Below are 22,880 nucleotides of genomic sequence, written 5' to 3' on the forward strand. Positions count from 1 at the left end.
CTGTACAAACTCTAGGGATTGACCGATGAGAGGATACGGAAAAAAAGTGTAATGAACTTATATCACATTTCCCGTGCTAGAGACCATTATTTAATCATACATTGTTACAGGGGCTGCGGTCTAATACTCACTGCCCCACGCAGCCACAGTCACAATATGCATGGTTTCCTCCTAAAGGGTGGTACTGTTCCTCATAAGCCATGCCCTAGCGCCCTCTCCTGCCATAGTAATGTACTGTCCGATTCACTTCTCTTGCTGACCCCACTTGTAGTGAATGTGGCACAAAGTTGTACACAGTGGTTCCGTATTCGAATTGACAGCTTGCCCACATGGTGTTTACTTACGGAAAGGCAAATAGCAACGAGCGGTGGGTACGAAGGTTGTATCAGGTGACCTACCCCCGCCGACAACCATCACAGCATTCAATGTATGCAATAGCGTTTCACCGTTTATCTGAGGCTCAAATGGCTCTGAGCACTATGGGACTCAACAGCTGAGGTCATCAGTCCCCTAGAACTTAGAACTACTTAAACCTAACTAACCTAAGAACATCACACACATCCATGCCCGAGGCAGGATTCGAACCTGCGACCGTAGCAGTCGCGCGGTTCCGGACTGCGCGCCTAGAACCACGAGACCACCGCGGCCGGCTTATCTGAGGCAGGGTCGTTTCAAGAAGCAGGAAATCACGAAGGTACCCAAAATGCCCGGACACCAGACTTGGAGGAAAATGTCCCGGACACTGTGAAAGGCGACCGCCGTGTCAGTGCCAAGCAGTTGGTCCGCCAGTACAGGGTATATCGGACGACCGTCTGGAACATTCTCCATGACATTTGCCACTATTCTCATCCCTTACAGCGTGTGCACGGTTTACTAGCGACAGAGCATCCACATCGGGAGCAGTTTTGTCACTGGTTTCTTCACCAGCCTATTCACAGATGCGGCCACCTTTACACGGAGTGGTGCCTTCAAGTTTCATAACAGTCATCTGTGGGATACTGTGCACAGCCTCACGGTATGGTGACAGCGAATTATCCACATCGGTGTAGCCGAAATGTGTGGACCGGGATAATTGGCGACCGTATTTTGGGACCAATCTTCCTTCCACGTCACCTAACAGAGCCCATTACAGATGTGGAGACACCGGAGCAGTGTATTCGTGCTGCCTTTGACACTGTTAGGATGCAGCCTAGCCGATGTGAACGTCTGAGAACATGCCTACGGCGCGTACACACATGCGTTGACCCACACGGAAACCATTTTCAGCGCATACTGTAACTGTAGCTGCGTGGTACAGTGCGTAATAGACCGCACTCTCCGTAACAATGTGTGATTAAATAAATGGTCCTTAGCATGGAAACCATGGAAATTTCTTTAGACCTTTTTTTCTCCGTATCCTCTCATCGATCAATTCCTAGGGTTGTACACGTTGGAAAAAATCACCGTATATTGGTCCGATAACACTTCCCCGGAGCACGTCCGAAGTTACTTTTACGTCTGAAGACTCCTATCCGTGCTTTGTCCTGTTTTGCTATAAAGTCATCAGTCACACAGTTGGTCTGATATTCAGTAAGCTCGTATTTTGCTTTTTAGACGGCAGTGCGGATCTGTATCGAATGCCTTCGTGAACTCAAAGAACACTGCATCTACCTCGGCCCCCGTATCGCACTGCATTCTGGGTCTCGTGGCCGAAAAGAGCGAGCTAGGCTTCACACCATCATTGTTTTCGGAACCCTTGTTGATTCATACAAGATCTCCACAGTTGTCTATCCTGTCTAAGCCTCATCATCTCTGGATAGCTACTGCAGCCCACACAAATTACAGACTGCTTTCTCTAGTTGAGTTTTGGTCTCCCTCCACAGTTCCACAGTCCCTCCCACCCCCCCCCCACCTCCCACACACACACACTATAAAAGACTTATTGGTTCTTTACATGACCGCCAATCCTCTCGCAATTAAAGTGTTTCAACGGGTTTCATTTAATTTCATTCAGGGAGTTTAAAAATAAAGACAAATCGGGTAGCCGGCTGGAGTGGCCGAGCGGTTCTAGGCGCTACAGTCTGGAACCGCGCGACCGCTACGGTCGCAGGTTCGAATCCTGCCTCGGGCATGGATGTGCGTGATGTGCTTAGGTTAGTTACGTTTAAGTGATGACCTCAGAAGTTAAGTCCCATAGTGCTCAGAGCCATTTGAACAAATCGGGTAAGTGGTTCAACAGTTATTAGCACCAGACTTACACCAGGAACTGAATTCTCTCATCTGATCTACATCCACATCTACACCTCCTTTGCAGATCCACTTACGTGCCTGGCAGACGGTTCATCGAACCACCTTCATAATTCTCTATTCCTCCACCTTTGAACATCGTGAGGAAGAAACGAATACCTGTATCTTTCCGTGCGAGCTCTGATTTCCCTTATTTTATTATGATGATCGTTTCTTCCTTTGTAGGTCGGCGCCAACAAAATATTTTCGCATTCGGAGGAGAAAGTCGGAAATAGAAATTTCGTGAAGAGGCACCACCGCAACGAGAAACGCCTTTGTTTGAATGATGCCCACCCCAAATCCTGCATCATGTCCGTGATACCGTCTACCCTATTTCCAGATAATACAAAACGTGCTGCCTATCTTTGAATTTTCTCGATATACTTCGTTAACCGTATCTGGAAAGGATCTCACATCTCGCTGCAGTGCTCCTTAGTAGATCTGTTACATATTATAAGTGTACTGCCAATAAAACACAGTCTTTGGAAAGCCTTTCCCACAACATTTTCTAGGCGGTCCTTTCACTTTAAGTTCTTCGTAATTGTAATTCGTAGGTAGTTAGTTGAACTACGGACTTAAGATTTGACTGGTTTATCGTATAACCGAAATTTAACGGATTCCTTTTAGCACTCACGTGGATGACCTCACACTTTTCGTTAGTTAGGGCCAATTGCAAATTTTCACACCATACAGATATCTCAAACGGATATTGCAATACATGGAATAGCATTTAAGGGTGACATCTGTCCTCCCATCAATAATGATTAGTTTGCGTAGTAATTACAACAAGCCGGCCGGAGTGGCAGAGTGGTTCTAGGCACTACAGTCTTGAATCGCGCGACCGCTACGGTCGCAGGTTAGAATCCTGCCTCGGGCATGGATGTGTGTGATGTCCTTAGGTTGATTAGGTTTGAATAATTCTAAGTTCTAGGGGACTGATGACCTCAGATGTTAAGTCCCATACTGCTCAGAGCCATTTGAATCATTTGAATTACAACAAAAATAATTTGATAAACATATTAGGCCTACTAAAAAGTTAATGTATTAATGCTCCATTTCTTTTTATAAGCATTTCTGACAAAGCCGATTTGTGGTAGTCGCTATTTAATTGTTTTCTTTGACTTATCTTACAAACTGCAACTCGTTACAAACTTTTCACGCTAGTTAAGGCCGTACAAGCATGGTCTTTCCTGAATGTACTTCTGCCCGAAAAGCGAATCTGCTTTCATCATGAAATATTTTGATAAAACTTTTCATCCTGTTTTCACCCCCTCAGACACTTAAGTAGTTATGTAATAGTCAGTCAAAACGAACTGACACTCGCTGTCTCACACTTTAGGTACTGAATTTCAAAAATTGCTGAAACGCTTATTTCTTTTAATTTCTGACTGGGAAAACAAATACCGACTTTCGTACTTTTAGCTTCAGAATTGCCTTACAGCGCCTCGTTTTCAAACAACCTTTCATCCTTTACTTCAACCCCTTAGAGCTGGAATTTCGGAAAATCTCTGCTTAAACAATGCTTACAGGGTAAGACCAACACTCTCTCCAAATTTCAATTTTCTATCCTAGCAGTTTGGGCTGGCGATGTTGAGTCAGCGACGGCATTTCCCTTTACATACAAAGAGAAAACGATTTATTGTGTCACACAATTACCTTCTTGACACTAGCGCTAATTAGTGGCGGAGTACCGATACGAAAGCTAGCTACACATACTTGCCACCAGGTAAAATGGTTGCAGTGTGTGCTTTGAGGGTTTCTCTGCGTATATGATATATATTTCTAAGGTTCTCGGATGTACTGCTGGACCCAAGGCCCACGATATTTCGGTGAATAACCGTTCGACCGTGACCAGGTGGTGCTGATGGAAAGACGGAACTTCCATGGCCTTCCATGGCCTAGGTAGGATGTAAAGTCTAACAGGAAGGTTCTGCTGCTAGGCAGTTCGTACTGTAGATGTGTGGGAGAGCAGTTGCAGGAAGTGTTGGGGAGTCAGTACCAGGTTCAAAATGGTTCAAATGGCTCTGAGCACTATGGGACTTAACTTTTGAGGTCATCAGTCCCCTAGAACTACTTAAACCTAACTAGCCTAAGGACATCACACACGTCCATGCCCGAGGCAGGATTCGAACCTGTACCATAGCAGTCACGCGGTTCCGGACTGAAGCACCTAGAACCGTTCGGCGACCGCGGCCGGCTGAGTACCAGGTCACCAGCATTGTGAAGCCTCGTGCAGGATGGCCTCAGGTGACTGACAGCATAGGGGAGTTATGTAGGAATTTTACGAAGGAGGATCAGGTAGTGATAGTGGGTGGAGCAGGGAAGAGTCTCGATAGGGACGAGGAATATGATGTAGGTGGTGACCTGGTAAAGATAACTACTCAAACTGGTGGCAGTAATGTACATTTCGTGCAACTGTTATAGCGTCATGATTGGCCTCATCTTAATGCGGCTGTTAGGAGCGTTAATATAGCGGCGGAGAGGACAGTGATGGTGGAGGACATGGCTCACATTTCAGTGGTGCCAGCTGAGTCTATCAATAGTTCGGGTTTCATTAGGCATGGCCTGCACCTCTATAGGTATAGGAAGGGGAAGCTGGCAAAAGCTTATAGGTGACAGTGCAGTGGTTATTGGTTGGATCACTCATGAAAAAACTCTTGTAGTAGTTGGTGTTAAAGCTGCACCTTTTTTAGATTGATTGATTCTTAAAGGAAGTCCCTCTAACTAAAGAATCACCTTCAGAGGACATCATGTTTGCAAGTAGAGAAGGAATTAGAATATTTCATCAAAATACAAGAGGCATTAGAGATAAAGTTAGAGAACTGCTAATAGATGAATCTAAAATTATTGGTATGTCAGAGCACCAATTAAATAATTTGACAATTCAGAGGCTTCATTTAGCAGGATACAGATTAGTTGGTGGTTTTTCAAGGAGTTCCTTGCGGGGTGGTGGAGTCGCCATGCAAGTAAAAAACAGTATTCCATTTGAGTCCATAGAGGTATCACGGCAGTGCACAGATATTTGAATGTTGTCCCGGGGCAGTTGAATTTAGAGAAACTAAACTTCGAATTGTTGTTGTTTAGAAGTCCCCTAACTCTGACTTCAGAGCATTTCTGCTAAAACTAGAGAGCGTTGTTGATTCACTTTATAGGAAGTACCAGAAATTAGTTATAAGTGGTGAGCGTCATGACTGGCATCTTAATGCGGCTGTTGGGCGCATTAATATAGCAGTGGAGAGTACACTGGTGGTGGAGGACATGGTCACATTTCAGTGGTATATGATGATGTAAGAAAAAGGATGATGGTAGATCTCCTAAATTCGTGTTTTTCCAACTAGGGTGCAGGGTCAACATGGGACGTGCAGGGGTCCTGTGCTGCAGGGAACCGTGTTCAGTACTGCGCGCCGGTCGATGCGCTCTGAAACACTTGTGTCTGTACTCTGGCGTCAGACCTGCCACAGATCGCCCCCTATCGTGCTCCGGAGACCTGACCAGCCGCCCATCCCTATGTTCTGTGATGAGGTCTGGACGTCCAACTTCTTGTCGCCTATTCGCGGCTCCAGCATTCTTCAAATGCTCACGACAGTAGCGCGCGAGCAGCCCACCAGCTTCGCCGTTTCCGAGATGCTCGCACCGATGAACTGGGCCGCAACAATCTGGTTTTTGTCAAATTCGCTTAAGTCAGCGGATATTCCCATTTAGCCACGTATCGTCGCTAGAATGATTCCTCATTTGCCTCTACTCCGCTCATATCCACTCCTGGAAATTGAAATAAGAACACCGTGAATTCATTGTCCCAGGAAGGGGAAACTTTATTGACACATTCCTGGGGTCAGATACATCACATGATCACACTGACAGAACCACAGGCACATAGACACAGGCAACAGAGCATGCACAATGTCGGCACCAGTACAGTGTATATCCACCTTTCGCAGCAATGCAGGCTGCTATTCTCCCATGGACACCATCGTAGAGATGCTGGATGTAGTCCTGTGGAACGGCTTGCCATGCCATTTCCACCTGGCGCCTCAGTTGGACCAGCGTTCGTGCTGGACGTGCAGACCGCGTGAGACGACGCTTCATCCAGTCCCAAACATGCTCAATGGAGGACAGATCCGGAGATCTTGCTGGCCAGGGTAGTTGACTTACACCTTCTAGAGCACGTTGGGTGGCACGGATACATGCGGACGTGCATTGTCCTGTTGGAACAGCAAGTTCCCTTGCCGGTCTAGGAATGGTAGAACGATGGGTTCGATGACGGTTTGGATGTACCGTGCACTATTCAGTGTCCCCTCGACGATCACCAGTGGTGTACGGCCAGTGTAGGAGATCGCTCCCCACACCATGATGCCGGGTGTTGGCCCTGTGTGCCTCGGTCGTATGCAGTCCTGATTGTGGCGCTCACCTGCACGGCGCCAAACACGCATACGACCATCATTGGCACCAAGGCAGAAGCGACTCTCATCGCTGAAGACGACACGTCTCCATTCGTCCCTCCATTCACGCCTGTCGCGACACCACTGGAGGCGGGCTGCACGATGTTGGGGCGTGAGCGGAAGACGGCCTAACGGTGTGCGGGACCGTAGCCCAGCTTCATGGAGACGGTTGCGAATGGTCCTCGCCGATACCCCAGGAGCAACAGTGTCCCTAATTTGCTGGGAAGTGGCGGTGCGGTCCCCTACGGCACTGCGTAGGATCCTACGGTCTTGGCGTGCATCCGTGCGTCGCTGCGGTCCGGTCCCAGGTCGACGGGCACGTGCACCTTCCGCCGACCACTGGCGACAACATCGATGTACTGTGGAGACCTCACGCCCCACGTGTTGAGCAATTCGGCGGTACGTCCACCCGGCCTCCCGCATGCCCACTATACGCCCTCGCTCAAAGTCCGTCAACTGCACATGGTTCATGTCCACGCTGTCGCGGCATGCTACCAGTGTTAAAGACTGCGATGGAGCTCCGTATGCCACGGCAAACTGGCTGACACTGACGGCGGCGGTGCACAAATGCTGCGCAGCTAGCGCCATTCGACGGCCAACACCGCGGTTCCTGGTGTGTCCGCTGTGCCGTGCGTGTGATCATTGCTTGTACAGCCCTCTCGCAGTGTCCGGAGCAAGTATGGTGGGTCTGACACACCGGTGTCAATGTGTTCTTTTTTCCATTTCCAGGAGTGTACTTCTCTTACCGCGTCTCGCGCCTTCAGCGTCAGCAGGCAGTATACAACCTAGCCGTGCGCAGTGCTGATCAGGACATGTGTACGTCTGACGGACGTCATCACCGCGAGTTAGGCCCACACGGGACACCTGTTATCGTGGGACTCGTAATAACTAAAGTACTTGATGCGCTAAGGTCAGTACGGCCGTCACGTGATTTGTAAACAACTCTGGCGATACGGCGCTATCTTCTCAAACAGCGCAGATGCGGCGAGCGATTAGAGAGCCTCAGCTGTGCAAAGTCGACTGCTGGAGCCTCGGAGATTACGAGCGGCCGCTGTAAACAGCTGTAAACATCCTCCCTAGCACGGTAGTACCGAGAGGATCCTGCGCCTCTGACAGAACTGACAAAGCTGCCCCTCCCCCCCAGTGCAAAGATACTTTCCTGCAATTTTTTCCTTGGAATTGTAGCAAATTTTATGATTTCCTAAGTAGAACTTTTTAGTACTTACTGCAACCTACATCCTACTGTATATGTTTAGTGTATTCATCTCTTGGTCTCCCTCTACGATTGTTACCCTCCAAGCTGCCCTCCAATACTAAATTGGTGATCCCTTGATGCCTCACAACATGTCCTACCAACCGATCCCTTCTTCTAGTCAATTGTGCCACAAATTTCTCTTCTCCCCTATTCTATTCAGTACCTCCTCATTAGTTATATAATCTACCCGTCTAATCTTCAGCATTCTTCTGTAGCACCACATTTCGAAAGCTTCTATTCGCCTCTTGTCCCAACTAGTCATCATACATGTTTCACTTCCATACATGGCTACACTCCATACAAATACTTTCAGAAGCGACTTCCTGACACTTAAATCTATACTCGAGGTTAACAAATTTCTCTTCTTCAGAAACGCTTTCCTTGCCATTGCCAGTCTACATTTTATATCCTCTCTACTTCGACCATCATCAGTTATTTTGCTCCCAAATAGCAAAACTCATTTACTACTTTAAGCGTCTCATTTCCTAATCTAATTCCCTCAGCATCACCCGACTGGATTCGTCTCCATTCCGTTATCCTCGTTTTCCTTTTGTTGAAGTTCATCTTATATCCTCCTTTCAAGACACTGTCCATTCCGTTTAGCTGCTCTTCCAGGTCCTTTGCTGTCTCTGACAGAATTACAATGTCGTCGGTGAACCTAGAAGTTTTTATTTCTTCTCCATGGATTTTAATTCCTACAAATTTTTCTTTTGTTTCGTTCAATGGTTGCTCAATATACAGATTGAATAACATCTGGGAGAGGCTACAACCCTGTCTCACTCCCTTCCCAACCACTGCTTCCCTTTCATGGCCCTCGACTCTTATAACTGCCATCTGGTTTCTGTACAAATTGTAAATAGCTTTTCGCCCCCTGTATTTTACCCCTGCCACCTTCAGAATTTGAAAGAGAGCATTCCAGTCAACATTGTCAAAAGCTTTCTCTAAGTCTATAAATGCTAGAAACGTAGATTTGACTTTCCTTAATCTAGCTTCTAAGATAAGTCGTGGGGTCAGTATTGCCTCACGTGTTCCAACATTTCTATGGAATCCAAACTGATCTTCCCCGAGGTCGGCTTCTACCAGTTTTTCCATTCGTCAGTAAAGAATTCGCGTTAGTATTTTGCATCCGTGACTTATTAAACTGATTGTTCGGTAATTTTCACATCTGCCTGCACCTGCTTTCTTTGGGATTGGAATTATTATATACTTCTTGAAGTCTGAGGGTATTTCACCTGTCTCATACATCTTGCTTACCAGATGGTAGAGTTTTGTCAGGACTGGCTCTCCTAAGGCTGTTAGTAGTTCTAATGGAATGTTGTCTACTACCAGGGCCTTGTTTCGACTCAGGTCTTTCAGTGCTCTGTCAGACTCTTCACACAGTATAGTATCTCCCATTTCATCTTAATTCCCATTTCATATTCAATATGTATATAGACGGAAATCCCTATAGGTGATGTATATGAACTATAAGGGTGTAAATTTTAAGTTGACAAAGCAGAATAACTCGAAAAATAAGCTTCACACGAAAAAATGTGTTGAATCCAAATTTCATTATTTTCGAGGGGTACATCTGCTAGTGTGGTACTGATAGCGCCCTCTAGCCGCCGCTGGAGAGCTCTACGAGCATCGCTACCTTCGACCATAAATAAATATATGACTGGCCCTGACGTCATTTTCGTAGCTCCAACATGTCTGGGCTAAAGTCACATGAATGTTGGCAAAACATGGTTGTTTCCTGTTGCGCTTATGGCTGTACTCTGCGTTTTGTCGGGGGAAATGGCATTACATTTCACATGTAAGTGTTTCTATGATAGTGCTCATGCGTTTATTGAAATCTGCGGAAGTGACTTTTATGGTTTTTACACTTGAAATAGAGTATCACGTACATTAAAGTGTTGAAACTGACGCCTGTAAAGTCAGACTCATATTACATTTTGGAAAGTAATTGTGATAATTCGGTTACAGAAGTAAGTATAATTGTTTCTTGTTCCTACTCATAGGTTCCCTAAGCATGAAAACCGAAGCCAGCTTTGGATACAGGCCCACAAACGGAAAAACTTTAAGCCATCTGCACATACGCGCCTTTGGTCGAAGCACTTCGCGGAGAAGTGTTTTGATAGGTTAGTTATTATTTGCAATGTATATTTATAATTTATATTTACAGTGTCTCTCACTTTTAAACCTAGGCTCCAAAATTATTTTCTGAAACTTCAAAGTCTCACCTTTCATGTAAAATATCATTTTTTTTAAACTGATAGTTTAAACTTTTGTAAAAATAGTGGGAACTGAACCTTTGAAGTGCAACTAAAATTGATACTCTAAAATGGACCTGCTCCTAAAGTCGACAATTTTGGCACCTATAGTTGACATAATTCCCATATCCCATTTTCTTTTATAACTGACTAGAGCACAAAACGCGGCGAATCCAATTTTTAAAGTTTTTACACGTGCCCACTGTTATTGTTTAAAAGAATTTTAACGACATTTTACTTTAATTGATAGTTTATAGTAATTTTGTCCCGCTGCCCACCAGAGTGGCGTTCGATGTATTTGTTAGATTTTATAAATGGTACTGTGAACAAATCCAGGTCAAATGTAGTTCTGGGATAATTTTTCGCAAATAAAAAAGTAATTTTTGTTGGAAACGTTTGGCAGTCAATTGAGAAATGTAGGGACAATACGATACAAACATAGCATGGCAGACTGCTGATTTGAAATCCCGCCACGTTTTGCCAACAGTCACGTGGTTTATGTTGGAGCCACACCAGCCCTATAGCTTCTGCACAGCAAGGCCAGTCTACTAGTATCTATGGGCGAAGATCGCTACAGATTCTGCCCATTTCATCAGGTGCAGCCAGCCAGGAAACTTCACTTCAGCTTTGCTCTACATACGACGGGTCTGAGACTTCACATCTGTACAAAGGTATGTATGTATTCTTTCCTGCACCAGTAAACCACCTTTACTCACTGCAGTAGCGACGTAATTTTCCTGCTCCTACCCACGCGCCGCCTTCCAGACTGGATACAAAAGCTGGTGCTAAAATTAGCCCGCCACCCCAGCCCCCTGGGGGTGGGGCGGGAAGAAAGTTTAAAATTTCAAATGGGATCCCCCATTATTTATTGCAGAATCAGATTCTACATAAAAAACTAAAAAAACTACGTACTTTTTGTGTTAAACATTTCTTTTGATTCTTGGTAGTTAGTGCTGTAATTCAAGAAAATCCATGTTCTAATGTTTCCATGGAAAATGGTTACGGATAAATAAAAAATACTTATTTACTTCGCAATGTTTGGTTATTTAGTTAGCTAGTCAGATGATTTGTTTGATAATTAAAAGTTGTGCGGGCTTATGACCACGGAACAAACAAAATTTATCCGAATCTGCGGAAAATATTAATACAGTATTTGGGTCAACATTTGTAAAACTCTAATTCCTCTCTCTCAAATCCCAGCCTATGGGGAGACCTTACAGAAGCTCTCCTGCTAACCTTGCAGAACTATCACTCCTGAAAGAAAGAATATTGCGGAGACATGGCTTAGCCGCAGCCTGGGGGATGTTTCCAGAATGAGATTTTGACTCTCCAGCGGAGTGTGCGCTGATATGAAACTTCCTGGAAGATTAAAACTGCGTGGCGGACAGAGACTCGAACTCGGGACCTTTGCCTTTCGCGGCGAGTGCTCTACCATCTGAGGTACCAAAGCACGTCTCACGTCCCCTACTCACAGCTTTACTTCTGCCAGTAGATTCGCAGGTTTGGAAGATAGGAGACGAGGTACTGGCAGAAGTAAAGCTGTGAGGACAGGATGTGAGTCGTGCTTGGGTAGCTCAGTTGGTAGAGCACTTGCCCGCAAAAGGCAAAGGTCCCGAGTTCGAGTCTCGGTCCGGCACACAGTTTTAATCTGCCAGGAAGTGTCTTATTATTTTTTTCAAATTTTAGTGAAATATTTGAGCACAGCGGGAGCAAGACGCCTATAAATTAAGCGTCCGAATTTTCATATCCAAACGAAGAGTTGGAAATGGTCAAATATAGTATCAAACTGACCAGGAGAGGTGTAATTTTGCTTGCGAGTTATCAGGGTAAAGAAAAGAAAAACGTAATTAGTTATTTGAGGGGAAAATTAAAACATTTCACGAACAGCTGCTGCTAGCTATATAACTGAAGTGTGAAAAAGTTTATCTTTTCAAGATTTAGGTATATGGGTCGACCAAAAATCTCAAAAATTTTCCGTTCGAAGGCCGTACTGTTCAGAATCGGTGTGGTTAGGACACTGAGCTCGCATTCTGGAGGACGACGGTTCAAACCGACGTCCGGCCATCCTGCTTTAGGTTTTCCGTGGTTTCCCTAAATCGCTTCAGGCAAATGCTGGGATGGTTCCTTTGAAAGGGCACGGCCGACTTCCTTCCCCAACCCGACGCGACCAATGACCTTTCCCGAAATCAACCAACCAACCAGTCTGAATCGGTATACCAATCAGGCAAAGTCGCTGTAAGCATTGAGGAAATCATCCCATCGCCTCACAGCTTTCAGGTACCCGTTTAGTAAAGCAGCGTGTCCTGCTGCGTGAATAACTCCTTGACTGCCTGCTGCATATCCTCGTCTTACAAGAATCGCCAACACTTCCTGATCGCATGGTGAGAAATCAGGACTATAGGCCGAGTGCTCCTGTGTCCCCCACATGAGTTGCCGTAACTTCTGTCTCACGACGTTTGAGATACAGCGACGTGCATCGTCAGGAACCAGAAGCAACCATTGGTGCGCATGCTGCCCCATACACGTTCCTCATTCTTCGACGGATGCTACAGGTGTTTGCCCGTCGGCAGCCAAGAAAAGATTAAGAACCCGTTGTTCCTGTTGAGACGCATTTGGTAACAATGGCGCCAAAGTTCACCTTTCCTCATTTACCACACACACATGTCGGAAAGACACGAATGCCACAATGATTCCTTGACTAGAAGTCGGTGCTTATATACCTGCATCGGAATCCTCTGTGTTGCATATACGTCGGCGCAATGCCCTCTAATGGAATCTTTTCGATCGCTTCTGATATTTTGCGTGCAAAAATGTTCATTCGTGTGATATTTAACTGCTCATGTGTTCAGAACAATTCTTGAAATTAAAAAGAAATTAAAAAAATTGTCAAATATTTTGTGAAATAATTTGTCTAAAAGTAAAATAAAAATTAATTAGAGAAATATGTCACGTCTTTGAACAACGCTTGAAATCTTGTACAGCAAATGTGATGCGCCAAATATTCCTGTAATCTATTTTATTTCTCAATTGCAGATAAATCATTTCACAAAACATTTAGTCTTTTCCCAAGTTTTTTTTAAGTTACGTAACAGGTCGTACCAACCGAAACTTGACAGCCGGAGAAATACTGGTTGGAGAAGCAAATAAATTACGTATCTGCTCCACCCTTTTTTGCCTGTTTCCTCCACCGTCGCATCTCAACCGGCAGAAATCGGCCATAATCGGAAGCCTTCGGTCTAATAGCGTATTGGCCTTGAGATCCTACAACAATGGAGCGAGGTAGCGGCGGTGTCCAGGGTCGAAGCGGCTCCTGGGCAGGAGAGGCAAGACTGCGGGCTTCTGAATGGGCTTTCATAGCGAAAGAAGAAACTGAACATCCATTTTATTCTTTTATCGGGAATTCAGATGGGTGCTCCCTAGTCGGCCTGTGAGGCTGTCAGTCGGTCAAGGTAGACATGCCAAAATGTCGGTTTTTCGTTTGGAACAAAGTCCAAACAAGGAGACAGCTCGCCTCATACACTAAGCGTCCTGAAAATTAGTGCCAGAACGAGCGTCTATAGCCTCTTCTCGTTACGTCTTTGCTATTACCTCATGCTATTACCAACGCTGAAGAGCCAAAGAAATTGGTACACCTGACTAATATTGTGTAGGACCCCACGAGCACGCAGAAGTGCCGCGTGCCATCGACTGAACTAATGTCTCGAGTGTTCGAGGTAACTGACACCACGAATCCTTCAGGGCTGTCCATAAATCCATAAGAGTACGAAGGGGTGGAGATCTCTCCTGAACAGCACGTTTCAAGGCATCCCAGAGATGTTCAATACATATCTGGGGAGTTTCGTGGCCAGAGGTAGCGTTTTCACGAAGAAGAGTGTTCCTGGAGCAACTGTGTAGCATTGTCCTGTTGGAATTTCCCAAGTCCGTCGGAATGCACAATGGACGTGAATGGATGCAGGTGATCAGACAGGATGCTTACGTACGTGTCACCTCTCAGAGTCATATCTATACCTATCACAGGTCCCATATCACTTCAACTGCTTAATCCCCACATCATTATAGAGTCTCCACCAGCTTGAACAGTCCCCTGCTGACATCCAGGGCCCACGAATTCATGAAGCTGTCTTCATACGCGTACACATCCATCCGCTCGATACAATTTGAAACGAGACTCGTCTGACCAGGCAGCATGTTTCCAGTCAGCAACAGTCCAATGTCGGTGTTGACGGGCCCAGACAAGGCGTAAAGCTTCGTGTCGTGCAGTCTTCAAGGGTACACGAGTGGGCCTTCGCCTCAGAAAGCCGTTATCGATGATGTTTCGTTGAATGGTTCGATCGCTGACACTTGATGATGCCCCAGCACTGAAATCTGCAGCAATCTGCGGAAGGGCTGCACTTGTGTGACATTGAAATATTCTCTTCAGTCGTCGTTGATCCCGTTCTTGTAGGATCTTTTTCGGTCGCAGCGACGTCGGAGATCTGACGTTTTACCGTTCCTGATATTCATGGTACACTCGTGAAATAGTCGTACGGGAAAATCCCCACTTCATCGCCACCTCGGAAATGCTGTGTCCCACCGCTCGTGCGCCGACTATAACACCACGTTCAAACTCACTTAAATGTTGATAGCCTACCATTGTAGCAGTAGTAACCAATCTGACAACTGCGCCAGACACTTGTTGCCTTCTTTTGGTGTTGCCGACCGCAGTGCCTTACTCTGCCTGTTTACATATCTCTGTATATGCCTATATCAGTTTCTTTGGCTCTGGCTCTGACCACAATGGGACTTAACTGCTGAGGTCATCAGTCCCCTAGAACTTAGAACTATTTAAACCTAACTAACCTAAGGATATCACACACATCCATGCCCGAGGCAGGATTCGAACCTGCGACCGTAGCGGTCGCGCGGTTCCAGACTGTAGCGCCTAGAACCGCTCGGCCACACCGCCTGGCAGTTTCTTTGGCGCTTGAGTGTATTTCCAACAGCTGTGTATAATCGGGTATAGTAATAACCTTACGCTTTATGCAGCAGCGTAGCTCGCCCGCACTACTCAGCAAAGATAACACAACGGGCAAAACTTCACCGTCGCGCTGAGTCAGGGGAGACGGTCCGACAAACCCGCAGTGATATGAACAATTGTAGATAAACCTGTGGAAGCTTATTTGTTTCTTTTCGACACTCTACATCTGAATGTTAATAATGTTCGTTTAATCCGTCTAAAATTACTTTTATTGTAACACCTCTCACAGATAGCAATTTGAAAATGCTGGTACACTGATGGTTCAAATGGCTCTGAGCACTATGGGACTTAACAGCTATGGTCATCAGTCCCCTAGAACTTAGAACTACTTAAACCTAACTAACCTAAGGACAGCACACAACACCCAGCCATCACGAGGCAGAGAAAATCCCTGACCCCGCCAGGAATCGAACCCGGGAACCCGGGCGTGGGAAGCGAGAACGCTACCGCACAACCACGAGATGCAGGCTGGTACACTGAAACCATCCGCATGAGAGTAATTAAAGCAAAGCATTCGGAAGCAGATGAAACCAAACATTACACCTGCAGATAATAAATAGCAGACAATAAAAGCTGAAATACCATTTAAATTTTGAAAGGCATAAATAAATACATTTCAATACTCTTCTCACTTAAATACGCTTCTCAATCGACCTGGGAGAAACCATACTTTATCGCAGAAAAAGAACAAAAAATACTTGCGTAAACCCAGTGTAATTTATCTGTGGCAGCAATGTCTCATTTTAAGAGCGTATTGTAGACATTTTGTTGTACAGTGAAATACTGAAGAAAAAGAAGGTAACACTCACTTCAGTCGTTTGGTAACCTCTGAGCTTCTTCGATATCTGAATCTGAAGAACACAGATGAGTAGCCATTCAACGCATCCGACAGCGTTCCGAAGCGACGTGCGACAGAGCTTCGCGCATCAGTTTAAGCAAGTAGCTTAAATGCCGTGTTATTTCTTGTGACATTTCCTTTAATTTGTCTCTAAACAAGTTCAGTGGGGTTAAAATTGCAGTGGTACGGCGTTAACCTAAACGACAACCTACCCACAGACTGCGCCGTTTCATCAATAATGTACTGAAGGGGTTCCAATTGCAGGCGTTAATCCAACGGCAATGTGATTCACAGACAGCGCCGTTTCATCAATAATGTACTGAAGGGGTTCCAATTGCAGGCGTTAATCCAACGGCAATGTGATTCACAGACAGCGCCGTTTCATCAATAATGTACTGAAGGGGTTCCAATTGCAGGCGTTAATGCAATGGCAATGTGATTCACAGACTGCGCCGTTTCATCAATAATGTACTGAAGGGGTTCCAATTGCAGGCGTTAATCCAACGGCAATGTGATTCACAGACAGCGCCGTTTCATCAATAATGTACTGAAGGGGTTCCAATTGCAGGCGTTAATCCAACGGCAATGTGATTCACAGACAGCGCCGTTTCATCAATAATGTACTGAAGGGGTTCCAATTGCAGGCGTTAATCCAACGGCAATGTGATTCACAGACAGCGCCGTTTCATCAATAATGTACTGAAGGGGTTCCAATTGCAGGCGTTAATGCAATGGCAATGTGATTCACAGACTGCGCCGTTTCATCAATAATGTACTGAAGGGGTTCCAATTGCAGGCGTTAATCCAACGGCAATGTGATTCACAGACTGCGCCGTTTCATCAATAATGTACTGAAGGGGTTCCAATTCCAGGCGTTAATCCAACGGCAATGTGATTTACAGGCTGTGCCGCTTCAGCAATAAAGTGCTGATCTGCAACGTAAGCTTCAGCTTGTTTCAGCAATTCAAGCTTAATCGCAATAGGATCGATATGTACTGCTTTTCCTATCAAACAGTTTACAATTTCTTCCATGCTCCAAGATTTTTCTGGCCGAAGCTCAGTCTTAACACAGTGATATGAAGCTTTCTCGTAACTAAGACATTTTGGGTAGGATATCTTCGAATCATTTCAGAAACACTACACTATTCATGCGTTCGTGATACTCTCTAGTATTTTTGTATTAAAAAAAATCAATTTAGAACTTGAAAGGTGGCTACACTGAGTCACAGAGCCACAGATTACGCCAAAGAGTATTATTCCGCCGCCTCCACTGGGGCAGTAGTTGTTCAGAGGTTGCCGTGGGCAGTGCTTGTTGAGAGCATGTCGTGTGCAGTTATTGTTCTGCTGGGCGAGAGAGTAGATGCTGTTCGGTTGGTGTAATGTATGTATGGAAGATGTTGCAATGATCACAGTGTGTTTTTTCGTCGATATATATGGAGGTAACAAAAATTTTTTTTATTTCAAATTTCCTAAATAACAATGCCTCTTGGTCACAGGTTCAGTCAACAAAGCATCTGGCTCGTGTTCATGTATTAGACAGTAATTCTGGTTTCTATGTGCAATTATAGTATTTCTGGTTTTTTTAATTACTTCATTGTAAATGGTGTTTAAAATTTCTTGTCGTATTGAGGAAGAACCGTGCCAGATACATGTACGTTGAGTCACACTACCACACACAAAACAGTTGCACTTGTGCTTTATTGTTTCGTAGCTTTTATAGTTGCAGGGGACTAAATTAATCAATTGTGTTAACGGAAATTTCCCTTCATTCTTTATCGTTATTTTATGCAGTCAGATTGCGTACTAATACTAGTCAGGGCCAACCGGTTACGAGACTTCGTAACCGGACACACAGCTACTAAAATTATTGCATTTTAAATAATTAAGCCCCCATGCAAACTTTCCAGAAAACCACAGTTGCTTTCTATATGAGCTGTAATCATCTTTTTCCATTTACCGTCGGATTTTGTAACCCCTTTGAAAGACCTGCAACAAAGCTTCTCTGTTATCAGTCATTGTTTCGTCAGTCAACACTTTTTGTGTCACATGTCCTGCGTAAACACATCTTTCGTCGAGGTAATTAATTTTCCGTTTCTCGCGTCTTAACTATTGAATCTGCTGGAGATAGCGCCTCCTCCACAAAGCAGTATCCCCTCTGTCTGTAATTACTGTATTCCGTTTCCTACTTTCAAAATGAAAACAATGTCTTTTATCAGGTCATTAAATGTCTTTCTTCTGAAAGCAGGCAAGTGATCGTCATTACGTACGGCCTGAAGTACTTTGTTTATTGTAGGCGCTTAATTCCTGAAGAAAAATGCGTGCACCTTTGACCACACAGCACTTGTAACGAATTCATCACATTTTCCTAAAGCACACGGTTGACAATTTCTTGTCTTTCCTGGAGCTGACAGCTTACCTGTGTCTCGTCTTTGTTTAAGCGCACACTTTGCACTTGTCACAGAAACTCCGGTAAAGTCGGATGTTATTGCTGCAAGTTCTTTTCCCGGTAGCGACGGATGTCTCCCGATAACTTCTCTAAAATGTTGAGAAGCGTCAGTTTTTCCCGCTTCTTAACGACGCAGTTTCAGCCATTTGCACCGTACACGTGGGAAACACGAAGAAGAGAGAAGCACCACAGTAACTGCCCGCGAGATTGTGGGAAGCAGTTAGGAGTGGGGGGGGGGGGGGAGACCTCCCGCCATTTTCTTCAATACAACGGGAGAGCTTCTTCGCACGCTGCTACCCCCTGGATGTTTCTTCACAATGACATATATTACTGAACGCTGCTGTACTGAAAGATAACCACTCATCAGATGGATGTGTAGGGGTATGGAGACAACCTCATGAATCCATGGATTCTGTATGTCAGCAGAGGACTGTTCAAGCTGGTAGAGGCTCTGTAATGGTGTGGAGCGATATGAGACCCCTGATATGTCTAGATACGACTCTGACAGGTGAAATTCAAGAAATTTCTGTGTCGCATGAAATGCAGTAAGAACAGTCACACAAGATATTATTTCTACCTGAGAACAACGTTGACATAAACTGAGAACCAAAGACAGGATACGCATACTTCAGATACCTAAAGATTTAATCACCTCTGACACAGCATGTTACTATGTAAATATAAAACGTCTAATGCGTGAACTGTCAAAAAAATTACAGGAAATATTTACAATATAATATAAAAATCCTATACCACACTCTATGAAACAGCATAAAATCGACGTGAAATCGGTATCTTAGAATTTCACGTGAAATATAACGAGAAAAGTCAGCAGATACAGTCACACCAGGTGTTATACAGTATATACGTCAGATCAACGTAGACGTAAGTCTCCCTCTTATTTATATAATTTACAAATATAAAAATTAATTAGGACATAGTTGATTGTGGAATTCGTTATAATGAAAATTATGACTGAAATTTCAGTTATATCTAAAAAATTCACGAAATTCTTCACTTATAAAAAAAATATGAAGTCCAATACAACCAGTCCAAAAATTAAATTCAATAGAACTATAGCACATTGCAATTCTCAAACTTTGCATACGCAGGTACTTGAAAACGGAAATCTTCCGAAACAGCTGTCGAAATAATCAATACATGTTTTAAGCAGTGATACTGGAACCCCACTTATAATGTCCTTTCAAGACGTAAGTTTCACTGCAGGACCAATTATCAAGGAAATAAAAAAGTAACTTATAGTGGAACCGTCGGTATGCAAGCTAGTCACTATATCTACTACGCTACCACAAGTGTGTGGACTTCGTGGTATTTTTACTGTGATACTGTAGCACGTTTCTCAAATTTATTAGGAAGAAAGTGAAAACTTAAGGGTTTCGACATTTCATGTTCAAAGGAGAAACTGAGTGCATATTTACAAAGCAAGGCGACATGTATCATTAGATCTATCAATAACATTGTGCACAGAATCTTTCGGAGGAAGCGACTGTACACTGTGATTTGAAATAAGAAATACATGGTGTAAGCACGTAGGATACTGATCAGCGAAAATGTTGCTGTCTGTTGTTGTTATGGAACGTCTTCGTTAGTGCTATTATAACATACACTCCTGGAAATGGAAAAAAGAACACATTGACACCGGTGTGTCAGACCCACCATACTTGCTCCGGACACTGCGAGAGAGCTGTACAAGCAATGATCACACGCACGGCACAGCGGACACACCAGGAACCGCGGTGTTGGCCGTCGAATGGCGCTAGCTGCGCAGCATTTGTGCACCGCCGCCGTCAGTGTCAGCCAGTTTGCCGTGGCATACAGAGCTCCATCGCAGTCTTTAACACTGGTAGCATGCTGCGACAGCGTGGACGTGAACTGTATGTGCAGTTGACGGACTTTGAGCGAGGGCGTTAGTGGGCATGCGGGAGGCCGGGTGGACGTACCGCCGAATTGCTCAACACGTGGGGCGTGAGGTCTCCACAGTACATCGATGTTGTCGCCAGTGGTCGGCGGAAGGTGCACGTGCCCGTCGACCTGGGACCGGACCGCAGCGGCGCACGGATGCACGCCAAGACCGTAGGATCCTACGCAGCGCCGTAGGGGACCGCACCGCCACTTCCCAGCAAATTAGGGACACTGTTGCTCCTGGGGTATCGGCGAGGACCATTCGCAACCGTCTCCATGAAGCTGGGCTACGGTCCCGCACACCGTTAGGCCGTCTTCCGCTCACGCCCCAACATCGTGCAGCCCGCCTCCAGTGGTGTCGCGACAGGCGTGAATGGAGGGACGAATGGAGACGTGTCGTCTTCAGCGATGAGAGTCGCTTCTGCCTTGGTGCCAATGATGGTCGTATGCGTGTTTGGCGCCATGCAGGTGAGCGCCACAATCAGGACTGCATACGACCGAGGCACACAGGGCCAACACCCGGCATCATGGTGTGGGGAGCGATCTCCTACACTGGCCGTACACCACTGGTGATCGTCGAGGGGACACTGAATAGTGCACGGTACATCCAAACCGTCATCGAACCCATCGTTCTACCATTCCTAGACCGGCAAGGGAACTTGCTGTTCCAACAGGACAATGCACGTCCGCATGTATCCCGTGCCACCCAACGTGCTCTAGAAGGTGTAAGTCAACTACCCTGGCCAGCAAGATCTCCGGATCTGTCCCCCATTGAGCATGTTTGGGACTGGATGAAGCGTCGTCTCACGCGGTCTGCACGTTCAGCACGAACGCTGGTCCAACTGAGGCGCCAGGTGGAAATGGCATGGCAAGCCGTTCCACAGGACTACATCCAGCATCTCTACGATCGTCTCCATGGGAGAATAGCAGCCTGCATTGCTGCGAAATGTGGATATACACTGTACTAGTGCCGACATTGTGCATGCTCTGTTGCCTGTGTCTATGTGCCTGTGGTTCTGTCAGTGTGATCATGTGATGTATCTGACCCCAGGAATGTGTCAATAAAGTTTCCCCTTCCTGGGACAATGAATTCACGGTGTTCTTATTTCAATTTCCAGGAGTGTAAAATATCTAGTACATAAGTAAGTTTTACTTCCCATGGCGTAATAACACCCGTGAACGTCTGCTATGACCGCCGGCCAATCGCCTAGCAAGTGTTTGCTTACACGAGAATCATTCTTGCGATGAACGGAGAGTATAGCTTCGGTCCGACGCTGCAGCAGCGACCGGCATATACACGTGGTGTATGTACCTCGCTCCCTATTGGCCGTTGGAAGCGACGCGCAGTGTATTGTTGGTCAGAGCGTTTCACGGGAACAAACAACTTCTGCAAAAACGACGTTCTTACTCGGCACCCAGATTCAAACTGAAGTGGAAAAAATTTCGAAATAGCAATGAAAATTCTTACAACTCCTCAGGCCGGCTGGGACAGCAACAACGCCATCCAGAAGAGATTTTCACTCCGCTGCGAAGTGTGCGTTATTTGAAACTTCCTGGAAGATTAAAAGTGTGTGCCGGACCGAAACTCGAACTCGGGACCATTACCTTTCGCGGGCAAGCCTTCTGCAGACTGAACTACCCAATCACGACTCACGTCCCGTCCTCACAGCTTTTTTACTTCCGTCTATACCTCGTCTCCTACCTTCCAAACTTCACAGAAGTTCTCCTGCGAAACTTGCAAGACTATTGTTAAGTTTGGAAGGTGGGATACGAGGTGCTGGTGGAAGTAAGGAAGCTATGAGGACGGGTCGCTAGTCGTGATTGGGTAGTTCAGTCGGTAGAGCACTTGCCCCCGGAAAGCGAATATCCGAGTTCGAGTTTTAAGGAGAGGTTTACTATCTATGGCCCGAAAAAAGCATGTTCTTTGATAATTATTTTCTCGAGATGTGTTGTAGATATCAATGTCACATTTGGTCAAAATGTTTATTGATGTTTCCTCTACAAAATTCAAATTCAAATGGCTCTGAGCACTATGAGACTTAACTTCTGAGGTCATCAGTCCCCTAGAACTTAGAACTACTTAAACCTAACTAACCTAAGGACATCACACACATCCATGCCCGAGGCAGGATTCCAACCTGCGACAGTAGCAGTCACGCAGTTCTAGACTGTAGCGCCTAGAACCGCTCGGCCACCCCGGCTGGCTGTTTCCTCTACAAACTGGAATTTTTTTGAGCGGAAATGTCGAAGAGCAAAGGCGGAAGTGCCGTCGGAACGAAACAAAATTTCGATGTAGACCTCCACGCACGGTACGTCAAAGGTCAGTCGGCTCGTGTGAAATCAAAATTGAGTTGACGTTAGCGAAGTATGTAAGACTTTTTAGGAGTTCTACCTCGCTTAAGTTATTTGGACCATAGGAAACAAAATGGCGGCCATTTGAAAAAA

The 22,880-nt window shown here is 45.4% G+C and overlaps 1 protein-coding gene and 1 non-coding gene across 2 annotated transcripts in view; one reads left to right on the plus strand and one right to left on the minus strand.

Annotated features, from left to right (window-relative positions):
* LOC126210449 (arylalkylamine N-acetyltransferase 1-like) overlaps nucleotides 1-22,880 on the minus strand; it is a 123,593-nt gene that overhangs the window by 68,610 nt on the left and 32,103 nt on the right. The gene's annotated exons all lie outside the window — the stretch shown is intronic.
* On the plus strand, nucleotides 11,774-11,848 carry Trnal-caa (transfer RNA leucine (anticodon CAA)). Its single transcript has one exon. It is a non-coding gene; the product is annotated as a tRNA-Leu (tRNA).

This window comes from Schistocerca nitens, chromosome 10 (assembly GCF_023898315.1).
Source record: "Schistocerca nitens isolate TAMUIC-IGC-003100 chromosome 10, iqSchNite1.1, whole genome shotgun sequence".
NCBI lineage: Eukaryota > Metazoa > Arthropoda > Insecta > Orthoptera > Acrididae > Schistocerca > Schistocerca nitens.